Source organism: Dreissena polymorpha, unplaced genomic scaffold (genome assembly GCF_020536995.1).
Source record: "Dreissena polymorpha isolate Duluth1 unplaced genomic scaffold, UMN_Dpol_1.0 chrUn002, whole genome shotgun sequence".
Taxonomy (NCBI): domain Eukaryota; kingdom Metazoa; phylum Mollusca; class Bivalvia; order Myida; family Dreissenidae; genus Dreissena; species Dreissena polymorpha.
Genome location: NW_026273316.1, coordinates 1,672,514 through 1,688,805, shown reverse-complemented (window position 1 = coordinate 1,688,805; position 16,292 = coordinate 1,672,514). Strand labels below are relative to the sequence as shown.

Here is a 16,292-nt window from a genome sequence, read left to right as displayed (position 1 = left end):
AAATGTTTGTATCAAGTGTACAATATATAGAAGGCTATGTTTGTATCAGGTGTTTAGTTTATATCCCATTTGTATCAAGATCCTTCAAACAGAATTTATTTCATAAATTTTTTTTATACTCAAACAACATTGATTGACTTCTAATATAACTGATGCCATTTCAGAATGCATTGAATTATTTGGTTTACAGGGATAAATTCCTGGGATGTCCTAATGTCTTTCTTTCTGTTCACAGAGGTCTTATACTCACAAGTTCAAGCCCAGTGAGCGATGTTCACCAAATCAAACTCTGCATCTCAATAGGTAAGTCACCTTGCCATTGCAAAAGGGGTCACTGTGGCAAAGCATTCAGGAGACCCAGTCTTAATAACCTAAACCTTTTGATGCAATTAAGCTTTTACAAATACCCAATAGGTATAACCCAATACAAACTGGCAAACTGGGTTTCTGCTCTTCATTAAATTGACCAGTTTATCTAATCTAATCTAAGTTTAAGGGTTCAGCCACAAACTACTTTATCTTATATAGAAATGTGAAGAAAATGCAAAAGTTTAAAGCTTAACCCTCAAATTTGCATTTTAAATTTATATATAAATCTAGAGTTATATTAAACTCAAAACCACAACAACAATAACAGCAATTTCTCAGCAGGTACCAACATATCTTACAAAATCAGGTTTCATACGGTATTTACTGTAATACTGTAAGTATGGTTTTTAAACTAACATTTAATTGCGAAGAGGGATCAGTGATGTTCATACCTTTTAGTTAAGGGGGTATACAGGAGTGAACTTGTCGGTCTGTCTGTCAGTTTGTATGTCGGTCTGTTTGTCGGTCGTTCCGTATTAAGTGTACGCTCTCTAATACAAGTTGTTGTCATCCAATCTTCACCAAACTTAGTCAGAAGTTGTATCTAGATGATCTCTAGGCCAAGTTTGAACATTGGCCATGCGGGCCAAACACAAGGTCATGGGGTCACTTAGTGCGTTTTACACATTCAGTTTGGTGTGCGCTCTCTATTTCGATTACTTATCATCCGCTCTTCACCACACTTGGTCAGACGTTTTATATAGATGATCTCTAGGCCATGATCGAACATGGACCATGCGGGTCCAAAAACTAGGCCATGGGGTCACTTAATGCGTTTTACACATTCAGTTTGGTCTCCGCTCTCCATTTCAAGCACTTATCATCTGCTCTTCAACAAACTTGGGCAGAAGTGTTATTTAGATGATCTCTAGGCCATATTCGAACAGGGGCCATGCCGTGCGAAAAACTAGGTCACGGGGTGTCATGGGTGCATTTTACATATTCAGCATGGTGTTCCCTTTTTCAACTTATTTTTATCCGCTCTTCAGGGGGGGGGTGTTCGTCACGTCTGTGACAAAGCTCTAGTGTTTTTTTTAAGTTAATATCTTATTGAGAGAGTATTAATTGTGTTGCCAGGGTTGAACCCACATGTTGATTCTTGATAATTTTTATGAAATGCTAGTAAATTCTTAAAAATAGTTGTCTTAATTGACACATGACATACTTAATTGCAGAATCCCGGATATCAAAGCGTTGAGCTTGTTTTGAAGCATTTGCACCAGCAACAGTCATCATCTCGAGTTACTGGCATCTCTATGGTGTTGAACCATCCGTCTATGAACATCATAACAGCACATGAACCAGTGGCAGTCATTATCTCAAGATTCTGGTATATCCATAGTGCAGGACCCTTGGTCTGTAAAGATCATGCAGAGCGAACCTCAGGTGAGTGCTCAAGTCGTGTGCATGTTTTTAGCATGCCCCCAAGTTCACAGATGTGTAGGTGCATGTAAATTTACCTGTGTCCGTCCATACGTGCATCCAGCTGTTGAATTTTTATGTCAAGTCTAAACTCGAAAAGTATTGCTTCTAGTGTGAATAAAATAGAGGATATTTGTTGGATTCGGTGGATTATCGATTTTAATTCACGAGTGATCATAGAAAATAATATTTTCACGAGTGGCGCAGCCACGAGTAAAAATATACATTTTATATGATCACGAGTGAATTAAAATCGATAATCCACCGAACCCAACAAATTTTCTTTTTATTTTATGCTTTATTTCACAGTTTATATACATTGTTAAAGAGTTTAACTAAAGAATTACGTTGGGAGTATGACGTCATTTCGTCCAAAAAATGACGTCATTTAAAATAAACAGTGAAAATTATCGATAATTTTCACTGATAATTTTCATTGTTTGAAACAGTGAAATTATCAGTTTTAATTCACTGATATTTCTCTATAAACCACCGGAAAGTATAAAATAAACAAAGATATTTGCCAAACTGTGAACTTGCCTACTTGTGTATTTTGGTTCTTTTTCTTTTACATAAGTGGAATTTTTAGACAAAAGTAAAATGTGGCTGCATGGTGGCAAACCCTTTTTACTACTTCTCAAATTATATTTGAGTCCAATGGCAAAATGTATCTTCATCAAATCCTTATCCAAATTGTTTGGTAATAAAATGGTCATACTTCAATATAAATATGTATTTTCAATTATTATTTTATAAATAGTCTCATGACCATCATTTCCTCTATGGATTCAAATCAGATTAGTTGTAAAACCTTGAAATACCAAGTCATGTGCTTGTTCTTGTTTTTTTTTCATCGGTATCAAAAATAAAATGAAATACTGGCATTTACAGTAACAAGTATTTCTTGTTTTCAGATGCCATTTGACGAAATCAAACCATTCAACCAGAAACACAGCCTGTTGCAGCAGTTGTTACCATTGACCCCAGTCAAACCTAAGAAGTCCATAGATAAATACTTTTTAGATGTGCTAGTCTCTACGTACCTCCTGGTTTGTTCAGCACTGACTCTGACTCTTTGAATTTTATGACGGGTGAAAATGAATGACCTTGTTCAGTTCGAAATGGCAAAATGACACATGACAATAATTCAAGTGGAAAGCCACAAAGTCATGTCAACAGCCACATTTTGTATGTGTAACAGCCAAGTTGTTTTCAAAGAAAAACAAAAGTTTATGTTTTATTTTTTATGTGACCAATGTTTCATGGGTATTATGATGCTGTCAGTCTCTTTCTGTTGAAAGTTTTGGTTAAACATAGCATGTTAAGTTTTTTTTAAAGCATACATATTGCATTTATATCCAATGTCTTTGCCTGTATAATGAATTTTTCACTACATATTTTGATCCTTATAATGGTATATGTATGGGAAAAACAATTTTATCAAAGATATTCTAAGATTGTCAAGTCTGTTTAAATGATGCTGGTAACTGGAAAAAAATAAAAAAAATATTGTAATGTTTTCATGTTATAAGATGAGTTTCAGTTGTCTGTTTTTAACCCGTTAATATAGATAAGCTAATTAAAAATATTTGTTCAGAAAGGTGTAAAATGTTTTCGCTTCAGATTTTTGTCTATCAACCTTCTGAAAACAATACAAGTGAATTGGCTCATTTGGGTCGGTATTCGATCATGAATCTTTTTTAGTAGCATACTATGTATTTCATGGGAATATAAATAAATTTTGGGCAAAATTATTTAATCTACCTAAAATAATCGATTCTGTATTTACTACTAATACTTTGTTGATTTCAATGGATAGTGTTTGTTAAATGATAAGAGTATGACTCTTGTTGAAAAGCTTTAAATGAAACTGTGAATTAAAAAATAAATATTTAATTAGTCTTAGAGTTTTATGAAAAATGGCAAAAGATTGTTAAGTTCTGTTGTTATATCATATACTAAAATGGTCATAAGTGTTAACATTTGTTTTCGGACATAATAGTTTATTATGCTTTATATTTGTATATGTACATAAAGACGACAAGATTGTATCCTCTTTAATCAGTGAGTAACTTAATCAAGATTTCTTGATCACTGTATCAAGTGTATATGTTGCCATTTATACATAGAGCAACTGTAAAACAATTGTATTTTAAATGTAATGTATCAATGTATTGTTGCCATTTTTATAAGATAAACTCACTGTTAACATAAATTTGTACAAACCATTGTTTAAAAAACATTTCTTGTGTCAATGCTAAAATATGTATTAAACTGTTAAAATAATGCACAGTAACAACTTCTGAAGAGAAAAATATACTTAAGGCAATAGAAACACATTGTTATATGAAATGCTTTTTATTAAGAACACCTACTTAAAATGTGTTTAATTTTGTTTTACATTATCTGAAGAAAAAATAGTACCTTGTAATTTGAAATCAGTCAATGAAAAATTAAGGGAGTGTTGCCATATGCTAACAATAGTCAAGAAATGCAATTGTCTCTATAAGTAATACAACAGAGTAATACAATTTGCTTAAACAAGAGCACCGCATAAAGGGTGCCATGCTCGGCTACGGGTGCAGTTTTGAATGAATGAAAGCTTGTCAGAATTTATTTGAGAGGTCACATTGACTTGACCATTGATCTAGTGACTCCAAAATGGGTGCGGTGTGTAGAACTCATCAATGTGCATTTACATATGAATTTTGAAAGTTGTAGTTGGAAGCACTTTGATTTTAGAGCCAATGTTAAGGTTTAAGCACGACGCGGACGGCGGACAACACAACAAATTGGCTATGACAATACCTCGGGTTTTCTCCGAAAATACCGAGCTAAAAATAAAAACTAAGATGTCTGCTTTGCACTTTTTTTTTTAAATAGACACTTATAAATGTGCTTATATTAAACGTGAACAGTATTGACACATTGCTAACGATAAAGTTTAACATTTTATTAGTTTTGTAACAGCGTGTTTGACCTTTCACATTGACCATCCCACAATTCCACATTTGCTTTCAGTGGGGCCAGTTTCTGTAAATCTTCCACTACAGGTTCAGCAAATGTTTTATGACCAGATTTCCTCATATTTGGGAATGTTTATATTTAACTTTTATTGAATGCATGAAACATGTTTGTTCTGTTTTTGAATAGCTGAAAATAGCTTGATGTTTGTAAATTGTGTGACATGTTGATCAAATTGATACATAGAAAAAAACACATTTTGCATTAATTTGTATTTGTATCTAAACAACACATGTTACCAAATACAAATTTAAGTATTTGGTATAAATATATAAGGATTGTGCTATATTCGTAATACCGTATGAAATGCAATTTTAATTATAATGTGTTGATATGTTTGTCTACTCCAAATAATCATTTTAAATAAGTAAATATAGGGTAATAATGTCTATGGAAAGTACCCGTAGGCACGTTTCAATTGCTTGTGTACCTCATATGGATCAGGGTCTTTCTAAATGATTGCATGATTGTTAATGCCTATGTCTGATTGTGTAAATATCTTCAAAGATATTTGTTAAAAGGATTTTAATATTTAAAGATAAACTAGCATCTAAACTTTAACCGGGCATCTTTTGCATTTATTTTAACGTGTTTATATTGTTTGGCTTACCGAGTTTAATATAGTCTATATTCGTGCGTAATTTTATTGTGGTTGTTTTGTTAAGACAAAGCGCATATCACTAATGCTGTTGTTTTTGTTTTATGTTATATGTAAATAATTAAACATGTTTATTTTGGTGATATGTATTTCCCAATCTAAATGTAATGTTGCATTCTCAATAAAGTACATAGCCATACACGTGGAATAGTATTGCTAAGTGACAATATGTTGTCTTTACAAATAAAATCCGCAAGGATGGTCGTATCAATTATATATAGCTTTCCCCTATTGAACCTGGGTAAAAACGTGACCGTGAGTTCATTTTGTTTTATGTTGACTGCCAATATATATATATAGAAAGAAATTTTTCAAACAGTGTAAAAATGTGTATCTTATACCCTAGCGCTTTCGACTACACGTCTTCTTCAGGGGTGTATACAGATATGAGTTAACGATTCCCCAGTACGAATGCACAATAGAGGTTAACTTATTGGCTTTCAGTCTTGTTTTTTTTAGTTATGTGTCGTTTTATTGTTGTATTTATTTATTTATGCATATTAAAATTGTGTTAAAGACTGACGCCCGTAATATAAATTATATCGATGTAATAATGAAAAATATTATAATTTGCAGTGAAAGTTTTGCATTCAGTTGTGTCATATTTATTTTTCGTTTTATGATTATGTACATACACTTATTAAAATTGTGTGTTATAAAATGGCGCTTAAAATGTTTATTATATCGATTTAACGTTTAAATGATTAAAATGGAAGTTAGAAGTTAGCATGAAGTTGTTTTATTTTTTATATGTCGTTTTTATTTATTCCATGGGGCTGAAGAGTATTGAGTCGCCTTATATATATATATATATTATAATTTTAATTTTATTATTGTTTTTTTACAAGAGCTTGTTTAGATCCAATTTCTACATTTATCAATATAAAGCATTTAATGACAGACTTCAATACATGCCAAAATATGTGAACATGTCCCTTTAAGGCACTTGATTACACGGCGCGAATGCTCAGACTGGTCTTGGGCTACGCTTGGCGCATATCAAACAATGCACAGTTTCGCATGACTCGGCTCCAATCGTGAAGGATGCACATAATTTGGCCATTTAGTACGTTATTGCAAGCAAAACACAAAATGTATAACTTCATTGTCGGATTTCGAAGTTGTCTACGATGCTATCGTTTGCAACCAGGTAGCATCAATGTTTTTTGTGCACTTTTGTTTAGTGAAACTATATCTACTGCGATGCAGGAGGTGTCTTTATGCAAACTTTATCTTAGTATTCACTATTGAGCATCCATATCATACTAACGCATCAAATAACATCGTTTTATCTATAAAAACATCCGAATTTAGGCATTTTCATAGCTAGAAAAGGGATACAAACCCAAACAAGTAAATAGTATTGCCCCTGGATAGCGACGTGTCATACATATCAAGCGACGAATCTTGTGTATCTAATAAGCATTTAGGTGTCATATACATAAACAAAATCATGAAAGAACCGAGGGTCTCGTTATGAAAATAATTATCATAATTCTTGCGGCCACCTGAATGCATCAGAACTCAAGAGGAAGTCAGCAACACAACGCCTCTGGCTTCGGCTACGCGATCGCTCGACTGATGCGATCGTATTTGCAAATTATTAATCATACCCTATGTCTATTTTATTCCACTGTTTTTCTTCTATAGCATGTTGGCAATTTGAACTTTTCATGGCAGCAACTGAGCGAACATTCTCTGATATTATCTCTGACATAAGCATTAACTTTTTAAGAAAAAAAAGTCAAATTACACTGACAAATTAAAACTAAAAAATTAAACTTGACTGCTCTTAAAATAAAATGTGAAGCATAAAGCTATGTGACATCAATCCAGCGACCTTTCGTGAATGATAGATATGCGTGATTACAAGCGCTCGAGTTAAGATTCAGTTTTCACGCGCATAGGTAGTTTATTAAAAGTTGCAAATGTGATTCTAAAGTTCAAAACTTGTTACAGAAGTGAAAATATTTAGCTAAGAAGCAAATGTGTCACTAATCGTGTTTACATAATTTAAAGTGGAAATGTGTGACACACAGAACACTTAAGTATTAAGCCTATAAAGGTATCCGGAACAACGGCAGCCGGACAATCGCCTCAATGCGGTTTTTGCATTACCCAACGATCGGCACCTCATAAATTTGCCGACCATACAAATGTGCAATATAATCGGGTGCCAATGTCCTGTCCGACCCATTGGCGGGGTGCCGAATGTCCGGGAATGCCAAAAAAAAACGGGTCACCCACTGGTCATGTTTATTATGCCATTAGTTCAATTAAGCCTGTCTCTGATAAAACGGGCTTTAATGCATGTGCGTAAAGTGCCGTCACAGATTAACTAGTGCAGTCCGCGCTGGCTAATCAGGGACGACACTCTCCGCTCTGATGTTATTTTTTAGTTTAAATGAAGTCTCTTAGTAGCGAAAATCTAGTTTACGTGGTAAGTGTCGTATCTGATACGTCTGTGCGGACTGCATGGCTAAACGGGAACGACACTTAACGCACACTTATTGAGCCTCGTTTTCACTGACCGCGGCTCAATTGTATTTATGAATGCAGCTTGTCATATCTGCATATGGAATGTTAATGCAACAATTCGGAAGCGATACAATCAATCGTCAAGCTCGCAATTTAAACACGGGAAGTCAAGTAGTGAGTAAACAACATCACGCTTAAATGCCAAGGTCAAAATATGTTTATGGCGGGAAATAATATCAGACAGATGCTTTAATCTACTTTAGTAAATACCACGCAATTGATAAATTAAGAGTTATCATTATCAAACCCGTTTACTCCGCTCGTCCTCTCTTCATCGCATTAACGTATGTACTTTAGTATGTCGGAAACGGATAGCTCAAGTATCAATGACATATAAATGTATATGATATTCGTCTGATTTGTCGTTGACATAAAAGTTGCTTTGTTTTCGTTGTCGTGTGCACACGCTTGCTCGTCATTCCTATAATGTGAAACCTATGCGACATCTCTTGGTTAATGTTGACAATTAAAACTAAGACTTCGACACTTAGTCTGTTATCAAGTATTATGCAAAATAGATGGAAATCGGTTGTTTTAAAGAAACATGTTGTGTGTCTTAATATTTTTGCGTTTTTGTTATTGCGGAATTCAGTAATAGATCAATAACCACATGTAAAGCTTTAATGAGCTACAGCCGAACACGTGTCTCGATACGTAAACTATGATAAGATCGGCATCAACTCTTTCGAAACTTGTAAATACATCATAATAACAGACATTAAAGGGATCTTTTCACGCTTTGGTAAATTGACAAAATTTAAAAAAGTTGTTTCAGATTCGTAAGTTTTCGTTTTAGTTATGATATTTGTGAGGAAACAGTAATACTGAACATTAACCATGCTCTAATATAGCCATTATATGCATCTTTTGACGATTTTAAAACCTAAAAATTATAAAGCGTTGCAACGCGAAACGATTGAATAATTTGGAGAGTTCTGTTTTTGTCGTTAAATTTTGTGAAACTACGAAGATTGCTTATATAAGGTATGAAATACGTCAAGAATGTGTACTCGGCGGAATAGCTCAGTAGGCTAAAGCGTTTTTACTTCAGGACTCTGGCAGGACTCCAGGGATCACTGGTTCGAAACCTGCTCCGGGCAATGTTCTTTTCCTTTTTTTATTTTTTTTTCTTGATTTTTTACTGGAGCTTTTACGATCCAATGTTTACATTTATCAATATAAAGCATTTAATGAATAAGTTACAAAAATGCCAAAATCTTTGAAAAGGCCCCTTTAAATCTTTCCCATTTTTTAAGCGTGCAATTAAATAAGTTCTTATTGTCAAGTAAATAGTGAAACATATTAAACTGTCGCATGCATCAAAGATCATTAAGGCGCAGTTACGCTTCTATTTTCTGAACAAGCGAATCATGGCAATAAATAGTTTTTGAAAGTTGTAAGAAATCAAGGTTATTTCATTGCCAACATTTCCGTGAAAAGTGACATGTTTTATTACTATTATTGTTGAAATCAAAAGCAGTGGATGCTTAATCTAGAACGTCAACGTGATACATCGATTTCAAAGATATGTGAGAATTGTTCTGAGAAAATTGGGTTTAATGCATGTGCGTTAAGTGACATCCCAGATTAGACTGTGCAGTCCGCACAGGCTAATCAGGGACGACACTTTCCGCCTTAACTTGATTTTCGGTAAGGAGAGACTTTATTGAAACTAAAAATACCATAAACGCGGAACGTGTCGTCCCTGATTAGCCTGTGTGGACTGCACAGGCTAATCTAGGACGACACTTAACGCACATGCATTATGCCCAAGTTTCTCAGAACGCGACACATATTATTATTAATATGGGGAAACAGACTGAATGAATGTGCGTAAAGTGTCGTCCTTGATTAGTCTGCACAGGGACGACACTTTCCGCTTCCATCGTGTTTTTCCTCTTCTTAGCGAAACTCCATTAGGCGCAAATGTTCGTATTTGATTAGTTTGCGCAAATGGAACAGACTGATCAGGGACGACACTTTACGCACATGCATTTTGTCCCGTTTTCCCAAAATTAAGCTATTGCTATCTGTGTGTCGTGTACACTTGCGCCGCAACAATGATTTTAACACAATCTCTTTGTGTAAATACGCACTGAATTTAGTATCTCTCGGATGTGGAGGTAGCCTTGCAACCATCGATGTTAAGAAAATACATGTATCTACCTTTGATTGAATATTATGAATAACTAATCAAGTGTCTTTTATTGAAAACATGTGTGATTTATTTCAATCGAACTCCCGCTTCAGTATCGAAACAGCAATAAAAAGGGCATCTGAGTCATCGAAGTTCAAAGTGGAGCCATTATTAAATTGAAGATGATTTTACCTCCTCCGCTTCATTACTTGCGGTCGTCCTCAAACGTACATGGTTTGACTTCCCTTAAACTCGTGGCTTTGATTTTTATCTACGATTTAATTGATTTGACATTAGTGCGATATCGACCCCCTCTCTGATGTAGACCGTGGAAAAGATACAACTGTTCGACCCCTCTCTGATGTAGACCGTGAAATAGATACAACTGTTCGACCCCTCTCTGATGTAGACCGTAGAATAGATACAACTGTTCGACCCCTCTCTGATGTAGACCGTGGAATAGATACAACTGTTCGACCCCTCTCTGATGTAGACCGTGGAATAGATACAACTGTTCGACCCCTCTCTGATGTAGACCGTAGAATAGATACAACTGTTCGACCCCTCTCTGATGTAGACCGTAGAATAGATACAACTGTTCGACCCCTCTCTGATGTAGACCGTGGAATAGATACAACTGTTCGACCCATTCTGATGTAGACCGTGCAATAGATACAACTGTTCGACCCCTCTCTGATGTAGACCGTGGAATAGATACAACAGATGAAGCAATTAGTAAACCCAGTGGTTATCTTGTCCATTTGACAACAGTATCAAGATTGTGACAGATACCGCATGAATTTGAAATACACATGTACAATCTTAGCGCTTTTATCACAGATAGTGCATAACATTGATCATGAAATTATGTATTTGGTATTAAGCTAGTTAAGGTGTATTGATATGCGTTCTTATAAATTAGTCATCGACCTTAAGATTAAAAAGTGGTTATTTTACGTCTCGAATCATAGATATGATTTTTGCACAGTTTAAGACCATCTCGTATACTTGCCATTTCAATACCTTAAGTCAACGTGTAGCCTAAACATCAGTCATCTCGTGAACTTCGCAGCATACCTACCGTGGAAGGTTTAGGTCCAGAAAGGCCGAAAACCAAAAAGGCCGCATACCAAAAAGGCCGAATACCAAAAAGGCCTTACTAAAAAGGCCTCAAAGCGTACCAAAAAGGCCGAAAAGTGAACTAAAAAGGCCTTAAAGCAATTATTGTTTTTTTTAGGTTTCAAACTGTGTTTACAAAGAAATACACATAAATTAAAAGGGAATAAGACCTAAAACAGATATGATTTTTTATTTTATTTTAATTTATATAACAAAATTTACATAATCAAGCAAACATTTACAGACAATATACAGTCAAACTGACAAAATACAACATAATTACACCATATTATCATTTGTCTTTATTACACAATTTTATACATATTTTCAATTAATTTCATTTACATAATAACATGGTTTAACGCATAAATTATATTTTCTATTAAATCAAAAAATGAGTGCTAAATTATGAATGAATATTTTAATTTTATTTATTACAAAAATACATGTACGAGAAAAAAAATACAGACAATGTACAGTCAACGTGATACAATACAACATAATTTACAACATATCTACATAATAAAATATACATGTACAAGAAAAAGTACAGACAATATAGTGTCAACGTGACAAAATACAACATAATTTACAACATAACTACATAATGAAATACACATGTACAAGAAAAACTACCAACAATACACAGTCAACGTGACAAAATACAACATAATTTACAACATAACTACATAATGAAATACACATGTACAAGAAAAACTACCAACAATATACAGTCAACGTGACAACATACAACATAATTTACAACATAACTACATAATGAAATACACATGTACAAGAAAAACTACAAACAATAAACAGTCAGGGTGACAAAATACATGTTCATTAATCCAGCACAACGCCGTACGCCTGACCGACCTTGGCAAGAAACTCAGAAGTGGTGCACTCTCTCGCCTCGTACTTGTCCCAGAGGGAAACCAGGGACTTCTGAACTTTTGCCGATCGCGATGTGGTTATCCGGTGGAGATCGTTGCCTTCAACGAGTAGCCTCACCATTTCCGATTCTGAGATGAGGAACTAGTCGGTAGAAACCGACACCGCTGCCGGCTTTCCCATTCAGGCGGTTGTGGTAACCTGTAATTATAATATATATATATATATATATATATAGTATGTACCGGTATATTAAAAAAATACACGAATCATATAGTTAAATAGTATATATATATATATATAAATTATATATATATATATGTAATTATCAATGTACAATGGAAATGTACAATGGAAATAGATATACTAGTTGTATTCACCTTCAAGGTCGTTGTTGGTACGGACGTTCTGTCGGAAGACAGACCAGTCACTTGGTTCAAAGGACCCGCCGTGGACCCACTGCCGGCTGATGTAGTCGACCAGGCGGCGTGTCGCGTCTGTCGTTGCCCTCTCGAATAGCGTCTCGAAGGCACGTGCTATGTGTGGAGCGGGCAGGAATTGTAGAGCCATTAGCATGCGGATACATTTGAAAACGCCACCGCGACGTCTGTAGACCTCAGCCAGGCCCTCATGCTGGACCCGTCTCCACACTGCCTGGCTCCAATGGAAGGCACAGCCTTTCATATCCCGGCCTGGGAATACTGCACGAACCGCGTTCCAGATGGCTGAAATAAAACGTTACAGTCATTAACAAAATTCTCCTTCGATGCAATTCTTCAAAATCTTATAGACAAGTAATGTAAATATATATAATCATTTAAAATGATACTTACCAACTTCAAAGTCTGCCACGAAGCCTTCTACCTCGACGTTGCCTATGCGTTCTACTACGGCCCGGAAGATCAGTTCAGTTCATAGTCGGCCTGTGTTCGACGGCTCATCAAAACGAACACAAGTGGTACCTGTTTGCTGGCACCCTCTCTCTCTCCACGAACGCGTTTATTGTGAACAGCTGTCCACTTCTCTTGAATGGTTCGCCAATAACCTGAAAATTGAAAGAAAAATATTTTACATTTTACCTTCTATTTTTCGATGTCCCGCCTTCAATCAATATCAAGATGCATCTGGCTTACTGAAAAATATAAATATATAAACTATATCTACACTAACTTACCTTGAATGTCCCGTCAACGAACCATCGCTTCGCCTGACGCAAGATGTCGAGCTGATATGCAGTCGCGAAGACGAAGTGCCGCTGTGCATCGAACTGGATGTCCTTCACTAGGAACTCATCAGAATTGATGAAGTCGGCGTCAACCTGATTAGGAAATTCTTATTATTGTTTATTATTAATATAAATATTTTGCTGCTATATATATGGAGTTTGAATATCTAAAAATAACACGTACGTTTTTTTGTACTTAATTACATTTTCACTTACTTCGAAGTCAAGAGTATCTGGCTCTTTAGGACGCAGACGGGAGCGGGCGTGGTTCACCGCTCTCTTTAGCAGGTTGACTCGGGGCCGAAACAATAGTATACATTTTTATTTAGAAACATGTACCTTTATGGAATACGCGTAGCCTAGATTTGACACGAGTACGGGTTTTCCTTTCTGGCTGCCACGCTCTAGTATGGTGTAGATGACGCCCTGGTCCTCTAGGACTGTTTCCGACAGAGCCGCGTTAAAGCTGTCCTCTTGTATCGGTTCGACTACTTCGATGACGTCTGCAATATCGCATTCCATGCCGGTGAAGGTCATGTCGCCATCGGAGCGATCGTCGGCAGACAGAGTTGTTGAGTCGATCACAGGGACGGCAGATGGCTCGTAGTCGTCAATCTGAAACACAATATAGCACATTGTTGCAAGAACAGCGAGGGCAACATATTTTAGAGACGTCAACATTAATGCATATTTTGAAACGATTGGCACATCAAATATAATTATAAAACCTCGTCATGAGTCGTGTGCATGTCGACTATAGTGTCATCTGCGTATGGATCAACCAGTTCGTCATAAGGGTCGCGATCACCGGACTGAAACACATAAATAATCATATCATCACAGTTTAAGATTTTACTTTCAAACAGTCAAAAATCAATCATTAACTTGGATAATATAAGAATATGAGCATTGCTTTGTGAAAAGGGGGTTTAATGCATGTGCGTAAAGTGTTGTCCCAGATTATCCAGTGCAGTTTGCTACATAACTAGATTTCTGCAAAAGCCTTTCTTACTTCCAAACATAGAATACACTCGGAAAGTGTCTGTAAGTGAAAAAGTATAGATCAACATAACATACCTCATCACAAGGGACACTCACTTCTAGCAGTGGCATTGGGCGATCGTCACCGGCATCGTCGTCGTCGTCAATCTGGGGAACTGTGGCCTATGTAAAATTGTGCCATATGAACACGACATGTATTACCAAATTTTATTGTTGAAGTTAGGATGATATAACTATATTACTAGTATTTAATCACTAGCCACCGTTAAGTCACCGTTTCACTAATCACATGAAAAGGACTCGAGAGTGACTCGGCTAAGGCTTTCGGTGCAATTGAGCTTACACAAATAAATTTTAAATAAATATCAAGCCTCGTCAGATTACAAAAATAATATCACTTACGCTTATCTCTAGGACGGGCATTTCGTTGTCCAGGGCCTCTGCGTCAATGCATGGACGACACACATACGTTACTTCCCCGAGACGCATCGCCTCCCGATATGCTGTCTGGGTTATGCCTGTATTAATATAAACATTAACAATTCGATATAAACCCCACACGAGACTTATTGTATTCAGTATTTTTTAATAATATCACATAGAATACAGCATATTATTTCTTTCGGGTTAAGTCTTCCGAATTTAATGTAGCTAGTGTATATCGTAAAAGAAACTATTTTAAAATGCGCAATTATCAATAGGTGTCAATAAGTGTCATAATCTACTAATCCGTTAACAAAACAGATGCAACAAACTGTGAATGACCCTTAATTGACACTTGGATACCCGGTCTGATGAGCGAGGTTTTTTGTAGATGCAAATTCTTTCAAGTTTTTATATTTTAAACATTGAAAGAAATGTTGATTATAACAGGACTACCCTAATCAAAATTATGTACAAAAAAAGCTACAAACAGATCCTCATATAATATGTAAATTATATATGTTAAATATATTAAATATATATATGTAATATTCCTATAATATAATACTATAACTTATATTATGGCGTATATATATTTTTTGTACATTGTATTGTCATATTTTAAAATCACTGTGTATTTGAAATATTCTGAATATAAGAGGAAAGTATTAACATCGAAATCCCGGTTCGGAATGTATCTCCTGTTCTTCAATACAACCATTGTTGAAGGGTACGTATAATCTCACGGAAAATACGTATAAACGTATAAATTTATTTGAATGTTATTTATTTTAAATGCTTAAATACATTATGTTTTCATGCAAATATGGCACTTTTCATCTACGATAATCCCGTACATTCAATGTATACTGAATACTGCGCTCGATCTCAAGGTAAAATCAATGTACATATGCGATTTTTGTGCACATATATAAAATCCTAACACAACGGAAGCTAAGTAAAAAATAAATGAACTTTCTCTTAAAAATAGACGTTTTGACATATTATTTAGTATCTTATAATTATGGTAAACATGAATTTCATATAGTACATTTTGAAAACGTTACCTGTGCCACATTTGCGGTGTTGCCATCGGTTGCACCAGTCGCACTCAACTGCATGCTGGCGGGGCCGCACCTCCTTACCGCATCCTACACAAGGATAGGAGGCCATAGCACAACACTCAACGATATAATAACACTATAATTCAAACTCTAAATAAAGTCCGGTATACTTTCCAATTTAACGAATAAAAAAGCAACTACTATTATCCACTCTGACACTTAAACGGGTTATATATATCTCAGACTGACTAATGGGATTGTTTACCCTCGGGACATCGGTTAAAACCATGCCCGAGCACACTGCTTAACATAAAACTCTGCATAAAAAGGTCGAAAACGGCCATGAAATGGACAGCCCGATTTTACTGGGCTGTACCATTGATATAAATAGAAAACTTTGCAGTGTTGGTGCGGAGCCTT

The 16,292-nt window shown here is 35.4% G+C and overlaps 1 protein-coding gene across 11 annotated transcripts in view; it reads left to right on the top strand.

Moving 5' to 3' along the window:
* The window catches only part of LOC127863181 (uncharacterized), a 397,789-nt gene that overhangs the window by 27,922 nt on the left and 353,575 nt on the right, over positions 1-16,292 (top strand). For 3 of the 11 annotated variants that reach the window (XR_008040954.1, XR_008040953.1, XR_008040955.1), the window contains one exon: positions 236-303. The exons of 6 other annotated variants lie outside the window; for them this stretch is intronic. The gene's annotated coding sequence lies outside the window, so the exon portion shown is untranslated. Of the gene's footprint in view, positions 1-235; positions 304-1,544; positions 1,756-2,705; positions 6,200-16,292 lie in introns of those variants that run through there. 2 more of the 11 variants (XR_008040961.1, XR_008040958.1) reach the window with 1 other exon arrangement.